Here is a 6,186-nt window from a genome sequence, read left to right on the forward strand (position 1 = left end):
CACTGGGTGGAGTGGGTCCCTCTACCCTCTCTATTCTCCCCTCCCCACTCTCCACCTAACCCCCAACTCCATATGGAAAAGAGAAAAAAAGGGCAAGATAGGCACCCCACAGCAGAGCCCCTCTGAAGGCCATGGGGAAACTGTCCATGGACGATGAATTCACGGGAAATGTGACCTCCAGAGAGTCCGACTCCCTGGGAGGCATTAGCCACACTCTTAATCGTGCATTTTATTGTTTCTAGCATTGCACAGCAAGTCACTTGTGTGACAGTACATTAGAGGCGACAGAGCAAGTTAGAATAAATAGACTCTGTCCCCTCACAGAGCCTCCCCTCTCAGAAACCAGGATGCAAATGCCTTCTGAAGGCCAGAGGGGCAAAGAGTCCATGAAACAGACTTGAAGAGAGGATTTCAAGAGAGTTCCCAGGAATGCCTTCAGCCCAACCAGTCTTAGACAGCAAGATGTAGACACACAGGAGTTGAATATTCAAATGCTTCCAATTATAATTTAGTAAGAAATGTAAGGGGCCAACTTAATTTTAGCTGTGACCCCGCCATACTCCCAAGCCACGTCAAAGGCGATTTTCGGGTTTCATGTGAGAGCACCCTCTTCTGGAGGAGGCACTGGGGAGTAGTTAAAAGGCCACTGGACTTCGAACCCAAAGATGCCCTTGAGATCTGTAGTTCTCCAACCGTTGCCAGGGTGACCTTGGATAAGTGGCTTGACTTCTCTGCATTCTGATTGCCTCAACTATCTCTCAGTTGGGGATTATAACCAGCAACCACCTCACAAGAGCCACACGCTGTTGCGGGACTCAAATAGGACCTGAAAGTGGTGTGTACATAAACGTGAGGGGTAATTAGATCCCCCTTAAGGATTTCAGATCAGGTAGGAAAAAGAAGTGAAGACTGGCAGTTGTGTCCTTACCTGGATAAATTAGCTAGCATTTATTATACTTTAGTAGTTAACACTCTTGTGGGTTGGGCACTTTTATCGTCTTTTTATAAATGAGAAAATCAAGGTTCAGTAAAGGTGTGAATTCCATGTGATCATACACCCAGGGAGTACAAGGGCTTAGACTTACTTGGACACGTATTCTAACTCCATAGCTCACACCCTTTCTATCACACAAGTTGGCTTTGATCAGTGTCCCAGAATCCTCTGGCCAGCGCTCCAGAGCTCAGTGGTTCTTTCCAGAACCATGCTAAGGAGACAGTAATGACAAACAAGGTTAGGGCCCCAGTTTCTGTTATGCACCCCCAGCCTTGTGGACCTATGTGGGAGAAACTGTCATTCACTTTGTCTATCTGTCCATCCATCCATCCATCCATCCATCCATGTGTCTATCCATCCTTCCAGTGGAGCTTAGGATGATAGAAAAAGAACAGAATTTAGAGTCAGAAGAAGTGTGTTTCAGTCCCTAAGGCAGAATTTCTTTCACCTGCATCAGAAACATCTGTTAAATGTCTGGATGCCAAGCCCTACTGAGTTAGATTTTCTGGAGCTATAGCCCACTAATCTATACATTTAACAAGCTCTCTGGGTGACACTGATGTACATGTAAGTTTGATAATTGCTGCTCTACAGCATTAACTTCCAGTATGTTCCAAGCTGCTCAAACAATAAAAAATCAAACATTACTCTGGTTTAGGTTGGGGGACTACCCTATGGGCTCTGTTCTGGAGGTCGGATTATCTCTGACTCCCTGTGAAGTGGGGCTCTCTGCTATGCCCTCCTCTTTCATCCCTGTTGCCCCCAGTCATATCTTTTCCCCTCAGCAAAGGAACAATCCTACCTGGTTTATGACATTCAGAATCGCTCCTGCTCTAGGGTACCCTTCTCTCCTTCCTTACACTGCAAGTTGACACATTCTGGAATGCTAGAGCAGGAAGGAGCCTTGGAGATGCAAACTGGGCTCTTCTGACAGCAGAGTCTATGCACTTGTTGCCATACAAATCTTCCTTGCATACAGCTGGAGCTTAATAAGTGCTTGAATAATGAGTCAATTACTGAATATTTCTCCTAAGCTATTCTTGGCCCAAAAGATTTGCCGAGGACAAGCTCCTCATGGTCATTGGGAAACCAGACCTCTATAACGAGCATTATAATAATTCTTATTGGTTATAACAGTAACTATTGCTACCAGCACCATTTATTGAGCACCTATGTGCCAGGTGCTATATTAGATGCCTTACGTACATTATCTCAAAAAAAAGTCTGGGAAAGTCTGTGTTATTATTTTCAGTGTACAAATGAAGAAACTGAGGCTCAGAAATTGAGCTGGCTTGTTCAAGGTCACAGCTAGGAACTGGCAGAATCAGGATTTAAAGCCATATCTGTTAGTCTCGGAAGCCCATATTCTTTGCAATATTCCTCTTTATGGCTTAATAAATGTTAATCTGGCAGATCTCCCAGGAATTGTATGAACAGCTTGGCTTCCCCTCACATTGAGGCTGCCTAGTCTTAGTAAGTCCACATGGGACCATGGGAAACAGTGACGAGGACTGTACCCAAGGAGGAGCAGCTATGGGTGCAGCTGCTATCATTTCAATGTGACTGTGCTCTAGCCTCATGTCAAAAGGGAAATAGGGTGCTGTCCTCTTGGCCCATAGAGCATTGGAGTCACTTGAAAAAATGCATACAATGGAAAGAAATGGAATGTTACATTTATCTGGCACCTAATACATTACAAAACACTTCTACGTACATGCTCCAATAATCCTCATAAGAGATTGGAGAAGGGCCTTGTAATTGTTTTTAGTTCTTTAGCTGAGGATGCTGAAGCTCAGATATAAGTAAATTTCCCAAGGTGATGCAGCTAGTAAGTGGCTGAGCTGGGAGGCAAACCCAGTTCTCCAGACCTCAACCCCACCACTATGTCGATCAGAGCAGTGTTTCTCAAATTTTTAAAGTGTGAATGAATCACCGGGGCTTCAGATTCTGATTCAGTAGATTTGGGGAGGGGCCTGGGATGTTGCATTTCTAATGATCTTTCAGAAGATGTCCATGCTGCTGGGAATGGGGTCTACATGGCCTCAGGGCACACCTCCCCTCCACAGCCCCATGCCTCAGATGGACCAGATGTGGGATTACGTGGTCTTCCTGGCAGCTGAGGAGGGGCCCAGATGCACTAGGACTCCAGTTTCTGAGTGGTGGGAGAACATTTGCACCATCACGTTCTCCACCACCCTATTAGCAGAAATATGTATGTGAACTTACAGCCTCTGAAGCGCTGTGTGTGTGTGCGTTGATTATCATTTTCAGTGAGCAGCTTCAGCATTAATGTGGTCAATGGCTGTGGGATCCTGCTTCTGGCAGGTGAGTCATCCTCAGTGAGGGTGGGGCCCACGTGGACCTCTGATTTTGGGAACGTGTTGTTACTCTTTAAGACCCATGTGTCTTGTTCTTTCCTTCTGCGGAAGAACAAACTGAGACTGTTAATTAAGTTTATTGCTTATCCAATGACAAAGTAAGCTCACGGAATAGAGGGCTATTTTATCCTTGAGCACAGGTAATGTTCAAAGACTTAACATCTGGCAGGTATGGGAACTGGCCAATTAGAAGTATACCAGAGGTAAACAACAGTACAGCTGTACTGGAGTCACCAGGTGAACCTGCCTTTGGGGTCTGAGTTTCTCGAAGTCCTATGAAAATGTTTGAGACTTAACAATAACAGCGATGACAACACACCCAAATATTAAAGTTAATAATGTTTTAATTAAATGTCTATAAATCATAATATATGTCAATAACTAATTGCACATCAACTCAGATAGTCAGGTATAAATTTTGAGTAGGCTATGGGAGCATTTGAATATGTTTGGTAAGCAGTGGGATGGGGTGTCTGGAGGTGAGAGCACCTAGGGTTTACAGAGACCCTAAAATCCCTATGGAGGAGGGAAGGATGATTGGAGCTAATGATCACTCACAGGTCAAATCTCTCCTTTCAAATCCTGTTTAACTTCTTATGTTTTTCTCCTGCATACTTCCTCTGTGGTCATCAACAGGGTAAACAAATTCTCTATTTTCCAAAGAGGGGTGAGGGTGGGATGTCAGTGGGGCAACAAAATGCGCACTGACCTGTGCAGCAAGATGTCTGTTTCCTTCCCCAGAGCAATTGTTTACTCATTCATGGTACATGTATTTACTGAGCCAGGCTCTGTGCTAGACCCTGCAGATATTACTGAGCAGTGGTGTGGCTAGGCAAGTCACTCAACCCATCTGAGTCTTAGTTCCTCCATCTGTAAGATGAGGGGTTGGACTAGATGGCATTTCTGGGTCTTAGTAGCTGACATTGCCCGGAACTAGAATATGTCCAAAGGCTGTGGTGGAAACCACTGCATGGTCTTCATGTATACCGGGGGACATGGAAGCATCATTCTTTATATGGCCAGCTGGGCCCAGGTCTTTAGGAGCTGTGGCCCCTAGAACCTAGGCTTCAGGATTTTCATCTGAGGCTGGTGAACTGGCAGGAAGTGCAAAACTTTGGCCCTGGCGCATTTCTCACGCTGAAAGGTCCCTGGCCACATCTGGAGGCTCAGTGTGCTGTGTCTGCCAAGAGGCTATGACATCTTCCTAGTGCCTGATCAGGGGCCTTCTCCCTTAGGAAGGTCCCTACCTGTTCCCAAGCCTCCTTTCAGCCCTGGGCGAGGTTGATGAGGAAGGGAAAGGGTAGAAGTATGGCCTAGGGAGGCCTGCCTAGCACAGCCACCTTGACGACATCAGGAAACGGGGCAGTAGGGAATATGGTGGGGCAGAAGCTAAAGCAAATATCTGTAATTTGGGAATCCAGAATCTCCTAAGGCTGTGAAACAGGTGAAATTAATTTTAATAATGTATTTTATTTAACTTAATATATCAAAATATCATTTCAATTTGCAATCATATAAAATTATTAATGAGATAATTTACATTCGTTTTTTCATTCTAAGTCTTTGAATATCAGTATGCATTTTATACTCTGGTGTATCTCAAGTCCAACTAGCCATACTTCAAGGGCTCAGTAGCCACGTGGGGCTTGTGGCTACCATCTTGGATGGTGCAGCTCTACAGCATTCATGGATAAGCTTTAGGGAAGTTGTGAATCCCTTGAAAATGGTTACAAATGTTTGTTTCTGTGTACATTGTATATTTTTCATGAGGGGGTGTGTAGCTTTATCAGATTTTCAGAAGCATTAGTGACCACCAAAGGATGAAGATCCACCAATCCAACAGAAAAATGTAAAATTTCTCAGAGTTCAATCTTGTGATATCCAAAACTTGGCATTGCAGTGCTGGGTGGGATACACTGCTTACCCTGCCCACGGGCTTCCAACACCTCTGGCTGCCTCTGATTTCGGATAGTTTATCCCAGTGTACGTGGGTCAGAAAATGTGTTTGCCAGATATATGGGAGGGGCAACCCAGGGCTTGCTGAAAGGCAAGGAAGACAATAATTGGAGAGAGGGGACATTTCTTGCTGTTTGCAGACCAATATTGTTCGGAGGATCTATGTTTTAGAATGAACTTCCAAATCACCAAGGAAATGGAAATACTGTTAGATTCTCCATATCATGAGACAGATGTAAAGAAAATAAAGTAGCTGGTTGAGAACTGTATGCAGGTGTCTTTTAAATGTCACCCTTCACTCTCTCTCAGACCCCTTCCCTTCCAACAAAGATATCAGCTTTCGAATCACATGAGACGATTCAAAAATAAAGTGACTTCTGTGTGGCTGTGACTTTTTCCTTAGCCCTTAAGTATGATTTATTCCTGGAGCAAGTCCAATCAGAAGGTTCACTCTCTACACCAGGGATTCTTAGCCTGGTGACTATGGATGGGCTTTACAGCATGCCAGCAGCTATGTACACACCTGTGAGATTTTTTTCTAGGGAGAGCATTCTAAGATTTAATCAAATTGTCAAAGAGGTCCATGACCCTTCATAAGGTTCAGACTCTCCAAACTGTGAAGATTAGAGCTGAGAATCTGGGTCTCCCTCTGATCCTGGAGTGTCTCATGAAATTGGAACCCTCAGCCTATGGAGAGGCAGGCAGAATAGCCATCTGCCCATCATGGGTATGCTCAGAGAAACCATAAGGGCTTCTGTGTCCTCAGAACCAGGCTGGACTCAAGTGAATAGCCTCCAGAGTCATCTCCAAACCCTGAGCTCAGTCACCTGGGCCACTGGCCTTGTGTGACAGCTAACT

This window comes from Neophocaena asiaeorientalis, unplaced genomic scaffold (genome assembly GCF_003031525.2).
Source record: "Neophocaena asiaeorientalis asiaeorientalis breed wild unplaced genomic scaffold, Neophocaena_asiaeorientalis_V1.1 scaffold49, whole genome shotgun sequence".
NCBI classification, from domain to species: domain Eukaryota; kingdom Metazoa; phylum Chordata; class Mammalia; order Artiodactyla; family Phocoenidae; genus Neophocaena; species Neophocaena asiaeorientalis.